Consider the following 14,165-nt stretch of genomic DNA (forward strand, 5'->3'; position numbering starts at 1 on the left):
CTTCGCGCTCAGCACGTGCTTGTGCAGTATGTCATAGATTTAAGAAATGACTTTGAAGAATAACATTATAAACAAATGAGGAAAATAAAATTGGAGTTAGGAGAAATATGGATGTATGCTTGATGATGTCTATTTATTTTTCTATCTATTTCTATCTATTTTCTGTTTGTTGTCAGAAAACAAAAATGTGTATAACATTTTGTTTCTTTGGATTTCGTCACTAGGAATTTACCTGCTCCAACAATAACGATTGATGTGCACTTAGATTTGTATCTTAAAGTTTGATACTGAACACAGATAAAGGCTACATTTCTCAGCTGAATATGGAAGCATTCAGTTAGAAAGAATATTTGGTAAAAGATAGAAAACTTCTCATGAATTAATGAAGAAAAGGAAATAGGGTTAAAACAACAAAAACGCTTAACATATCTCAATGTTGGTGATCATTTAAAAAAAAAATCGCAATATTTGTTCTTTCATCGAATTAATTAATAATAATGCTTCCCCAGTGGTTCAGCGGTATGTCTGCAAAAATACAACGCTACAAACCGGGTTTCGATACTAGTGATGGGTAAAGCACAGATAGCCCATCGTGTAGCTTTGCGATTAATTAAAAACAAACAAATTACCGATACAATATTCTCAAGTAACTTTATCTTACTATTATAGTTATGATTTTCTTTGCATAATGCTCGTAAATAAATTTTGGTAAAGTTGTTCATATTTGTTAAATGTTGCATTTTACATATGCTGTAATTCGTTTTGGGAAAAGATAATTAATATTTTTAACCTGAAAGAAACTGTTGTTCACGTGGGATGACAGCTAGGTCAGAGACCACTGGAGTGTCCATAAATGTGAAGAAAATAGCCATACTACGTCCCTGTATTCAGAAGGGTTTTGTTTGACTCTTTGAGCCAAATAACAAATAAAACAGCCAGATAGTGACACCTGTATTCAAAAGGGTTTTGTTTGACTCTTTAAGCCAAATAACAAATAAAACAGCCAGATAGTGATACCTGCCGTCACAAGGTTTTTTTTCTGACTCTTTGACCCAAATAACGAGATAAAACAGCCAAAAGGGTTTTGTTTGACTCTTTAAACCAAATAACAAGGTGAAACAGCTAAACAGTGACACCTGTCGTCAGAAGGGTTGTGGTTGGCTCTTTGAACCAAATAACAAGATGAAACTGCTGGACTGTGAGACATTTCGTCAGAAGGGATTTGTCTGACTCTTTGAACAAAATAACAAGATAATACAGCAAGACAGTGAAACCTATCGTCAGAAGAGATATATCTGACTCTTTAAATCAAATAACAAGATGAAACAGCTAGGAAGTGACACCTGTCGTCAAAAGGGTTTTGTTTGACTTTTTGAACCAAAGAACAATATGACACAGCTGGACAGTGACACCTGTCGCCAGAAGGGTTTTGCTCGGCTCTTGAAACCAAATATAACAGCCCGACAGTGACACCTGCCGTCAGTATCTTTTAACCAAATAACATGATAAAACAGCCAAACAGTGACACCTACCGCAAGAAGGGTATTGTTGGACTCTTTGAACTAAATAATGGGACTATCCTAAGTTTTATTTGTTTTAAATTAATCACAAAACTAGTCAAAGGCCGATCTGTGCTTCATCCAACATGGGTAATGAAACCTGGTTTCCTCAGACATACCACTGTTCTTCCTGTGGGCCGTAGTTTCTTACTTCTTGAACTCTGTACCCTTCTATCTACATTGAACCTCTAGACCGTACCATAACTATTAGAATATTATTTTCGTCTTTCTATACTGTGACGAAATTATATATTAAAATTTGTACTTATACGTATTTTTTGCACCACATAATGTTTGATATTATAAAAGTTGATTCAAATATATTGTTTAATATTGGTTTTAAGCGTAAAGCCACTCAGTAAGCTCTATTTGCTTTGTTCACTATAAGAATCGAACTCTGAGTTTTAGTGCTATTAAAAATACATAAAGTTTGCTGAATTTCTATTCTAATAAAATATTTCCTGTCAAAACGTAATATGGAATCTTAATTGACTTATAAAAAATTATTTATGATTTTTTTCTCACGAAACTGAATTAGAAATATTCTACACTGCCATGTGCATTACGTGTTGCACAATTGCACAATTCGAGTGCAATAAAATAGGAAGAAGTAAATGGTACATTGTACAGTACAAATATTCTCACTTTTATTATAATTCATAATCAAGAGGTGGCGCTTTCACAGCTATAACTGCTATTCAAATCGCAAATAACTTTTAGACTTCGAGATATGATGCATTTATTCAACAGATGTCCTTATTTCTTATACGTAAACAATTCAAATAATCATGTGTTCGCACTATATGCATGGAGCTGCATGTTGACACTACGAGGAACTGGAAGTGGGCGGGCGCTATATGTGCTTGTGTCAAACCAGGAGGGTTATCAAGTTTATAGTTACTGCTGGTGTCGAATATAATGAGCAGGGACTTTGATTAGTAATTATAAATCTGAAAACGTAAAACTTACAACAAAATTTAAACCTGAAAAAATTTTTATTTACGTTGATAAAAAACAAAACAACAACCGAAAATTAGTGCAACTTCTCTTCTACTAATTTGTGATAAAGATTCAAACGAAGGCAGGCTTTCTACACACAGTTTCAAACGAAGGCAGGCTTTCTACACACAGTTTCAAACGAAGGCAGGCTTTCTACACATAGTTTCAAACAAAGGCAGGCTTTCTACACATAGTTTCAAACGAAGGCAGGCTTTCTACACACAGTTTCAAACGAAGGCAGGATTACGATATTTAATCAGATTTTTTACAGTTATAATCTAATAATTCAGAATATTCTGGGTGTGTTTACTTGTTCATGGAAAACCCAAAGCCAGGAAGTACCACTATCACTCTCTATTAAATAAAAAATAATAAATTGCAAAAATTACATGATTTTTGTGATAGAGATTTTTTATAGATCATATTCGTTTATACATTATGTAAATATCTTTTGTTTTTTAAAAGTTGATAAGAAAGTAAATATCTTTTGTTATTTAAAAGTTGATAAGAAAGTAAATATATTTTGCCATTTAAAAATTGATAAGAAAGTAAATATATTTTGCCATTTAAAAATTGATAAGCAAGTAAATATCGTTTGCTATATAAAGATTGATAAGAAAGTAAATATTTTTTGTTATTTAAAAGTTGATAAGAAAGTAAATATTTTTTGTTATTTAAAAGTTGATAAGAAAGTAAATATCGTTTGTCATTTAAAAGTTGATAAGAAAGTAAATATCTTTTGTTATTTAAAAGTTGATAAGAAAGTAAATATCTTTTGTTATTTAAAAGTTGATAAGAAAGTAAATATTTTTTGTTATTTAAAAGTTGATAAGAAAGTAACTATCGTTTGTTATTTAAAAGTTGATAAGAAAGTAAATATTTTTTGTTATTTAAAAGTTGATAAGAAAGTAAATATTTTTTGTTATTTAAAAGTTGATAAGAAAGTAAATATCGTTTGTTATTTAAAAGTTGATAAGAAAGTAAATATTTTTTGTTATTTAAAAGTTGATAAGAAAGTAAATATTTTTTGTTATTTAAAAGTTGCTAAGAAAGTAAATATCTTTTGTTATTTAAAAGTTGATAAGAAAGTAAATATATTTTGTTATTTAAAAGTTGATAAGAAAGTAAATATCTTTTGTTATTTGAAGTTGATAAGAAAGTAAATATGTTTTGTCATTTAAAAATTGATAAGCAAGTAAATATCGTTTGCTAAATAAAGGTTGAAAAGAAAGTAAATATTTTTTGTTATTTAAAAGTTGATAAGAAAGTGAATATTTTTTGTTATTTAAAAGTTGATAAGAAAGTAAATATCTTTTGTTATTTAAAAGTTGCTAAGAAAGTAAATATCTTTTGTTATTTAAAAGTTGATAAGAAAGTAAATATATTTTGTTATTTAAAAGTTGCTAAGAAAGTAAATATCTTTTGTTATTTGAGGTTGATAAGAAAGTAAATATGTTTTGTCATTTAAAAATTGATAAGAAAGTAAATATCGTTTGCTAAATAAAGGTTGAAAAGAAAGTAAATATTTTTTGTTATTTAAAAGTTGATAAGAAAGTGCATATTTTTTGTTATTTAAAAGTTGATAAGAAAGTAAATATCTTTTGTTATTTAAATGTTGATAAGAAACTAAATGTATTTTGTTATTTAAAAGTTGATAAGAAAGTAAATATGTTTTGCCATTTAAAAATTGATAAGAAAGTAAATATCGTTTGCTATATAAAGGTTGATAGGAAAGTAAATATGTTTTGTCATTTAAAAATTGATAAGAAAGAAAATATCGTTTGCTATATAAAGGTTGATAAGAAAGTAATTATCTTTTGTTATTTAAAAGTTGATAAGAAAGTAAATATATTTTGTTATTTAAAAGTTGATAAGAAAGTAAATATCTTTTGCTATATAAAGGTTGATAAGAAAGTAAATATTTTTTGTTATTTAAAAGTTGATAAGAAAGTAAATATGTTTTGCCATTTAAAAATTGATAAGAAAGAAAATATCGTTTGCTATATAAAGGTTGATAAGAAAGTAAATATCTTTTGTTTTTTAAAAGTTGATAAGAAAGTAAATATCTTTTGTTTTTTAAAAGTTGATAAGAAAGTAAATATCTTTTGTTATTTAAAAGTTGATAAGAAAGTAAATATATTTTGTTATTTAAAAGTTGATAAGAAAGTAAATATATTTTGCCATTTAAAAATTGATAAGAAAGTAAATATGTTTTGTCATTTAAAAATTGATAAGAAAGTAAATATCGTTTGCTATATAAAGGTTGATAAGAAAGTAAATATTTTTTGTTATTTAAAATTTGATAAGAAAGTAAATATCGTTTGTTATATAAAGATTGATAAGAAAGTAAATATATTTTGTTATTTAAAAGTTGATAAGAAAGTAAATATTTTTTGTTATTTAAAAGTTGATAAGAAAGTCAATATTTTTTGTTATTTAAAAGTTACTAAGAAAGTAAATATCTTTTGTTATTTGAAGTTGATAAGAAAGTAAATATGTTTTGTCATTTAAAAATTGATAAGAAAGTAAATATCGTTTGCTAAATAAAGGTTGATAAGAAAGTAAATATTTTTTGTTATTTAAAAGTTGATAAGAAAGTAAATATTTTTTGTTATTTAAAAGTTGATAAGAAAGTAAATATCTTTTGTTATTTAAAAGTTGATAAGAAACTAAATATATTTTGTTATTTAAAAGTTGATAAGAAAGTAAATATGTTTTGCCATTTAAAAATTGATAAGAAAGTAAATATCGTTTGCTATATAAAGGTTGATAGGAAAGTAAATATGTTTTGTCATTTAAAAATTGATAAGAAAGAAAATATCGTTTGCTATATAAAGGTTGATAAGAAAGTAATTATCTTTTGTTAGTTAAAGTTGATAAGAAAGTAAATATATTTTGTTATTTAAAAGTTGATAAGAAAGTAAATATCTTTTGCTATATAAAGGTTGATAAGAAAGTAAATATTTTTGTTATTTAAAGTTGATAAGAAAGTAAATATGTTTTGCCATTTAAAAATTGATAAGAAAGAAAATATCGTTTGCTATATAAAGGTTGATAAGAAAGTAAATATCTTTTGTTTTTTAAAAGTTGATAAGAAAGTAAATATCTTTTGTTTTTTAAAAGTTGATAAGAAAGTAAATATCTTTTGTTATTTAAAAGTTGATAAGAAAGTAAATATATTTTGCCATTTAAAAATTGATAAGAAAGTAAATATGTTTTGTCATTTAAAAATTGATAAGAAAGTAAATATCGTTTGCTATATAAAGGTTGATAAGAAAGTAAATATTTTTTGTTATTTAAAATTTGATAAGAAAGTAAATATCGTTTGTTATATAAAGGTTGATAAGAAAGTAAATATATTTTGTTATTTAAAAGTTGATAAGAAAGTAAATATTTTTTGTTATTTAAAAGTTGATAAGAAAGTAAATATCGTTTGTCATTTAAAAGTTGATAAGAAAGTAAATATCTTTTGTTATTTAAAAGTTGATAAGAAAGTAAATATCTTTTGTTATTTAAAAGTTGATAAGAAAGTAAATATCGTTTGTTATTTAAAAGTTGATAAGAAAGTAAATATTTTTTGTTATTTAAAAGTTGATAAGAAAGTAAATATCGTTTGTCATTTAAAAGTTGATAAGAAAGTAAATATCTTTTGTTATTTAAAAGTTGATAAGAAAGTAAATATCTTTTGTTATTTAAAAGTTGATAAGAAAGTAAATATCGTTTGTTATTTAAAAGTTGATAAGAAAGTAAATATTTTTTGTTATTTAAAAGTTGATAAGAAAGTAACTATCGTTTGTTATTTAAAAGTTGATAAGAAAGTAAATATTTTTTGTTATTTAAAAGTTGATAAGAAAGTAAATATTTTTTGTTATTTAAATGTTGATAAGAAAGTAAATATCGTTTGTTATTTAAAGTTGATAAGAAAGTAAATATTTTTTGTTATTTAAAAGTTGATAAGAAAGTAAATATTTTTTGTTATTTAAAAGTTGCTAAGAAAGTAAATATCTTTTGTTATTTAAAAGTTGATAAGAAAGTAAATATATTTTTTATTTAAAAGTTGATAAGAAAGTCAATATTTTTTGTTATTTAAAAGTTGCTAAGAAAGTAAATATCTTTTGTTATTTAAAAGTTGATAAGAAACTAAATATATTTTGTTATTTAAAAGTTGATAAGAAAGTAAATATGTTTTGCCATTTAAAAATTGATAAGAAAGTAAATATCGTTTGCTATATAAAGGTTGATAGGAAAGTAAATATGTTTTGTCATTTAAAAATTGATAAGAAAGAAAATATCGTTTGCTATATAAAGGTTGATAAGAAAGTAATTATCTTTTGTTATTTAAAAGTTGATAAGAAAGTAAATATCTTTTGTTATTTAAAAGTTGATAAGAAAGTAAATATATTTTGTTATTTAAAAGTTGATAAGAAAGTAAATATCTTTTGCTATATAAAGGTTGATAAGAAAGTAAATATTTTTTGTTATTTAAAAGTTGATAAGAAAGTAAATATGTTTTGCCATTTAAAAATTGATAAGAAAGTAAATATTCTTTGTTATTTAAGTATTTCACTTTAAAATAGTGCGACTCTATTGATCGCCTTTTTAATAGGTACAGCAACTGAAAGGGGAAAAGTTGGATGCAGTAACTTGTATAAAACACATTGAATAGCAGCATTTCTCTACTTTCATTGGAATAGCTTTGCTACAAATAACTTACGTCAAAACCACGTTTGTCTGCGTCCAATCAATATATTAGTACTTTTTTTTACCTCAGCGAATCATGAGTTTCCACAATGTTTTTCGGTGGTGAGGAATCTCCTTTTTTCGGAAAAAGACATTAATCAAGTCTTTAATTTCGTCACTGAACTCAATTTTTCTACCAAGATTGCTACTATAAAAATGTCTGCATATAGGTGAAATAAATGAGACAAAATCCACGTGTTCAAGTAAAATGTAGAATATGCAAGTTCGTAGCAGAAGAGTGAAGTACAAAATCATTTTCAATTGCTACGTATCTCTACCTTATCTAATTAGAGGACAGCCGATTCTATAGTCATCACGTATCTGACTTTAACATTTCTCGAAACTCTTCTCGTGTTTTTTAGTTAAGAATGTAGTCAGGGTCTACTTGGGTTCCAAAGAAAATAATTTAGAAAACAAAATAAGCTTCTTCAAAGCAGTATTTTAGTTTTGGCGAGATACAAGTTAATCATGGCATATTTATGAAAAACTAACCCATTTTTCTTAGGGAACGCGCTGATTTTAGAACAGATATATAGAAAAAGATATAAATCATCTTAATAAGATAGAGTGTATTTGATGGGTGAAAGATTTTATTGTATATACGTTAGAAATCTTATCGCTCTATGTGGTACGATATTTTCAACAATAAATCCAATATCCAGCGTCATTTTATTGGAGGAAAATGAAAAGCAATATTATTTGATTGTCATAAACCAATTCTCATAAATCCTTCGAATCCCTTTCGTCAGCGTTTGATTTGCCAGAGAGGTCATAAAATGTCAAACTGTAGCCTTCCTTTATTCACCCGGAGTTACCTCGTTCTGAGCTACTTGTAGTTATACAGAGGTAAAAAAAACAAAAACAAACCTAAACATCAAAATCCATGATCAATAATACTAGGGTGAAAAATGTGCTTTAGTTCTGCTCCTTTTGAATAACTTCGTACATTACGATATGATGACAAGTAATAAAATAAAATGTTGCGTGACTGATATTTTCAAACTTCGTGACACGTTCTATGTTATTAAAGTAAAGTATTTGAAACAAATAAATTAAGTATTTTAAGAAGTATTAAACAGGTATTCAAAAGTCTAAATCATATCTTCGGTGAGACTGGAGAAGTGTAAGTTATTGAATGTTCTTTGTTTGTTGGTAAGCGCAAAACCATGCTGCGGCTGTCACGGGTATCGAAACTAGAGTTTAGCTATAAAAGTACTACTGAGTCACTCGGGGGAGGGCGGCGTTGAGTAGGCTATAAATGTATTATATTTTGACCGGCTCTTAGCGCCTCCCTATAGTACAGCGCTAAAATCAGCGGTTCGATTCCCCGCGGTGGGCTCAGCAGATAGCCCGTTGTGGCTTTGCTAAAATAAAACACACACACTGGCTATTAACTCTATATAAATGTAATATTTAATTCGATGAACGAAACAACATTAAAATTTTATGTCTTTAAACTTTAATTGGGTCAAAATAATTAAACATACACAATTAAACTAACAGAAAGCTTTATTATGTTTCAATCATTAAAGGCATAGACAGACTGAATACATAATCTCCACTAGGCCTGTTCTTAAGATAACAATGTTCTGTCATTAAACCACGAAATCCATACGTATCAAGAAGCAATTGCTAGAGTGTTTCTTTTCTCATTGCCATAAGTAGGAATTCAACTTAATCCATGTATTGTCAACCGCAATACTCATTCTGTTGGCATATAAATGCAAAATACTCTTTAAAATTACAATTTTTGCGTATCTAACGACATTTCGACAGTTATCATAACTGTAAACGTAAAACGCTTTAATTGATTTGATTTAGTGTTTTATGGCACAAAGCAGCGAGGCTATCTGCGCCACGTAAAACGCATCAAATTGTGTTATTTTGAAAACTTTCCACTTGAAGCGACCTAATCATAGTTCTTCAGTGAGGATGTAAATAATGACTTGAAAAGAACCATATCTGTATTATATATTAGTTAGTTATCACCATTAGATTCCATCTAGGAACATAGGGCCGCAATCGCTTGCGGATTCTGCAACAAGTATTTAAGTGAGTAGTCTGTTAGCCCGCTGCACCGAGCCGTCCCTAATTTAGCAGTGTAAGACTAGAGGAAAGGCAGCTAGTCATCACCACCCACCGCCAACTCTTGGGCTACTCTTTTACCAACGAATAATGGGATTGACCGTCACATTATAACGTCCCCATGACTAGGAGGGCGAGCATGTTTGGCGCGACGCGGGCGCGAACCCGCGACCCTCGGATTACGAGTCCCACGCCTTACGCGCTTAGCCATGCCAGGCTGTATTATATATTACATAATTGCAAATACTAGTGAAGTGCTCAACATTCATTTGGTTACTACATCATTAGGTCCAATTATTTTACTTTCTTAAATATATTTTTTTTGACTAACTAACAAGTTTACAAAACGTTATGAGAAGAATTTTAGAGAATAATCAAACTAGAAATTTGTGTTTGTTTGTTGTGAATTTCGCACAAAGCAACACGAGAGCTATCTGCATAATGTCGTCCCTAATTTAGCAGTGTAAGACCAGAGGGAAGGCAACTAGTCATCATCATCCACCGCCAACTCTGTGGCTATTATTTTACCAAGGAATAGTGGGATTGAGCATCACATTATAAAGCCCCTATGACTGGAAAGGCTAGCATGTTTAGTGTTACGGGGATTCAAACCCGCGATCCTTGGATTACGAGTCGAGTGTCTTAACCATCTGGCCATGTTTGGCCCGTTTTTTACTTTCTTCTTATATTGCACACTGGATGTGAAAAAGCAGAAACAACAAGTTTTCTCAGTGGACGTAATTACAAAACAAACTGTCTCCATCATATAAAACAACTGGACCTTTTACATTTATTTTTATGTAATTGCACTTACAATTTTGGCTGATACAGGCCATGTTTTGGTTCGAAACCCGCAATTGCAAGGCTGCGGAAGGATATTTATACCATTGCCTTCACCTCCAGGTTTCATAAAAAAGCTTTTTTTTTTTGCATTATATTTCATCGACAGTTATAATATCTTGTTTTATATTTTCTTACATCCACATAGTTAAGATTTACGTTTGTGTCATTTGATGTTCACGGACAATGTTTGTTCCCTTCCTGTTAAAAGCTTGGATTTCTGAACGATTGTGAGGACTAAATATGCTAGTTTTCGTATGGTATCTATACGTATTAAGTATTTCTTATGGAATTTCATGTCAGAAAATATACAATAGTTAAAATAAGCATTATGTATAACTTTCAAACCTCATCTTGATGAGACATGGTTAACGACGTATTCTACATGCTTGTCAACAGCGGTGGTCACTGCTGTTGATTCTATCTTTTACTGACTTGTTTTTACTTACTACAAAGTTCGTTAATATATGTAAGTTTTTGATGTCAACACCATTGTTGTTATTGGCTGCTGTCATAAAATAAACTCTTAAATACACCTGAAATACACCTAAAACCTGAAAATAATGGTAGATGTATTCACAATCATAGATCAAGTGTTCAGAACTATTCCAATTATTTTACTATTTTTAAATAAACAGATCTTACGTTAAGCTATTTGGATTTATATATTTTATTTAATTCACCAGTTTACATCTTCTATTGCCAGTTTTAGGTTACGTTTTTTAAAGACAATTCGTTCGAATTCCCGTAAAGGAACATGCTCGTATTTTCAGCTGTGGAGAAGTTTTAATGTGTGGTCAATCCCACTATTTGTTGTTAAAGAAGAGCTAAAGAGTTAATTTGCTTTGTTTTGAATTTCACGCAAAGCTACTTGAAGGCTGTCCGCGCTAGCCGTCCCTAATTTAGCAGTGTAAGATTAGAGGGAAGGCAGCCAGTCATCACCACCCACCGCCAACTCTTGGGCTACTCTTTTACCGACGAATAGTGGGATTGACCGTTACCTTATAACGCCCCAACGGCTGAAAGGGCAAACATGTTTGGTGTGACGTGGATTGGAACCCGCGACCCTCAGATTACGAGTCGAGTATCTTAACCACCTGGCTATGCTTGGCCCTCAAGAGTTGGCGGTGTGCAATGTCGACCAGCTAAATTTCTTACAGTCTATAAATGCCAACTTAGGGACTACTAGCGAAAATGCCAACCCACTATATTTGCGCGAAATTTAAACAAAGAAACTTACAGACAATATGTTTTTGGAAATATGATGAATATTAAGAACCGTCTAGGAAGTATTTAGGGAACAATGGCGTGCAGATTACTTTAAAAACTTTTGTAACTCTGATAGACATCTGATAGATGAGTGAAAAGTAGTTGAAAAAATAAAACCTTAAAGCATTAAACAAATATAATCACATTTCACAATTTGCTCGTGGTTATGCGATTAGCGATCGCAAATTTGTTCCGATAAATTTAGATTCTGAGTTTCCTTTTTAAAACGAACGTAATCTGCTAAAAATACAACAACAAACAAAATATCCTATAAAACCGACAAAAAAGTTCAAATGACAAGAGCTTCAAGAAGGTTAATTCCTGGTTATTATTTAATGTGATGAATGCGATTTTACAAATATTATTTTTCTTTGTTTTCAGCTCTTTCTCCACCGAGAAGAATCGAGCTCCAGATTCTAACATCATGAGTTCGTAAGCTTACTGCTGAACCATAGAAGAATAATATTCCTTTTATTTTTTAAAAAAAAGGTTGATTAACAAACATGCAAGTATTATTTTATAAATGGTTGTAATAGTTCTTGTTTAACTTTCCCACTTTTACTCTTTAACGATTATTTTTAAAGGTCTTTTGAGTACTGTTCTAGTAATTTTCACTGGACTTCCAAGTAAAAACAAAACGAAATGAAGTAATCGAGCCTGAGACCGCCCAAGCTGTTCGATTATCAACGTTAGTTGTGCCCTGTTACTTCTATTATAAGGGTATGGCCAGGTGGGTTAAGGCGTTCGATTCATAATCTGGGGGTCGCGGGTTCATATCCCCGTCACACCAAACATGCTCGCCTTTTCAGTCGTGGCGGCGTTATAATGTGACAGTCAATCCCACTATTCCTTGGCCCAAGAGTTGGCGGTGGGTGATGATGACTAGCTACCTTTCCTCTCGTCTCACGCTGCTAAATTAGGGACAGCTAGCGCAGGTAGCCCTCGTGTAGCTTTGCGCGAATTTGAAAACAAACAAACAAACAAACAAATCAGACACACATACCTTTTCGTTTACAAATAAAAGCTTTTACACACTCACAGATTCTGTTACACAAATATACATACCCTATCTTACACACACATGTATCTTCTCTTTCATAAACAAATAGGCATACTTGTGTGCGCACAATTATATCAAAACAATTGTTTTGGAAGTTTGAAGATATAAAACTAAAAGCTTCGTCTAGTTACTCGATACATTGTTAATGTGCAGTCTCTGAAACCTAATCTGGTAACACTACTTTGCAATGCCTAAAACTTAAGTCATCTACTTTCCTTGATATATTACACCGTATTATATTAAGCAGCACCGTATCACTAAGTTAAGATAATGATACTTAGCTAAAGGAAATTGTTAAACTTCTCATTATTACATGTCACGTTTAGTTTTTTAGCTCATTATTTGATTCCGTTGGGAAAGAAGAGCTCGTTTAAACACTTAGTTTGATATAACTCTAGCATCATCAAGAGATGTACGGCAAGATAAAATAATAGCATTGAAAAATGAACACATGTCTTTGCATAATATCCCAGACTTTACCGACTTATTTATTTCACATTTTAGCTTATTTATATATTTCTTTTAATGTTTTTTTAAGAATTATGATCCAAATCAGCTATGGAAAAGTTTGCATGATAAAAGGAAGGGGGGTTACAGACTTAAGAATTCCTGGCTTTTTAATCTCGAAGAAGCATTAATAACAGCCACCAAATTATTATTTCATGGAAAGATATATTTTACCATAAAATGATACTTAGTTTAACGGCGGATCCTAAATTTAAAGAAAAAAGGGTGAGAGAAAAGTTATTTTATGCTGGCGTGACCTGTGTGTGAAAGCATTATTCTGATGGTGGTGAGCACGTGAACATTGGAATTCATACACCAAATCTTTATTAGTTCAATTAGCCTTCGTTAACTGTAAATACAGTACCTACCTGTACCAAAAAGACTCAATGCAACTTTATCATAAGTATATATCTCTGTCTGCGTGCGCGCGTGCATTCTTACACAGCACGCACACCCATTTGTTGTAGTTCAAGCACATTCATTGCATGCAGTTTGTTCCTTTGTCTTTGAAGAAGGTCGATATATTGAAACACAGAAAAGAAGATGCGTTAACATTTCATCTGACTCAGAATAACAAAGTGAATTAATAAAGATGCACGTGCACTTCATTGTGGGCCTACAACTTATTCATTATGTTACTTCAAGCCAGCGTCAAATGTCATCATGCTACTGTCGTTGGAGCTTGTAACTCTATACGTTAGTATCCATAATGAACATGCATAAGTACCTTCGCCAGTTAGTGATTGCCAGTCTAGTAGTCTACGAGTTTGCGTGAGTAATCCCTGTGTTAGTCATAAACCATCCATACTGCCTCTTCTGTAGTCTTGGGAAGAATCTATAGTGTCAATAAGAGAATAATTCATCTTACGTTAAATTCAGCACTATTAATCTCAACCAATACTATGGTAATATACTTAATATGAACCAGTAAAATATTACCGGTTAACATAACAAGTTATGTTAGAGGGATTTAGGCGTTTTGGCAATACAATCAAAACAGCAACAACAACAAACTGCTCTTGTACTACTAGTCCTGGTGAAGTCGCAACGGCTGAAATGAACATTTTTATCTCCAACATAATGCCCGTTTTCTTTTTATGTTCCTA

This window comes from Tachypleus tridentatus, chromosome 11 (genome assembly GCF_004210375.1).
Source record: "Tachypleus tridentatus isolate NWPU-2018 chromosome 11, ASM421037v1, whole genome shotgun sequence".
NCBI lineage: Eukaryota > Metazoa > Arthropoda > Merostomata > Xiphosura > Limulidae > Tachypleus > Tachypleus tridentatus.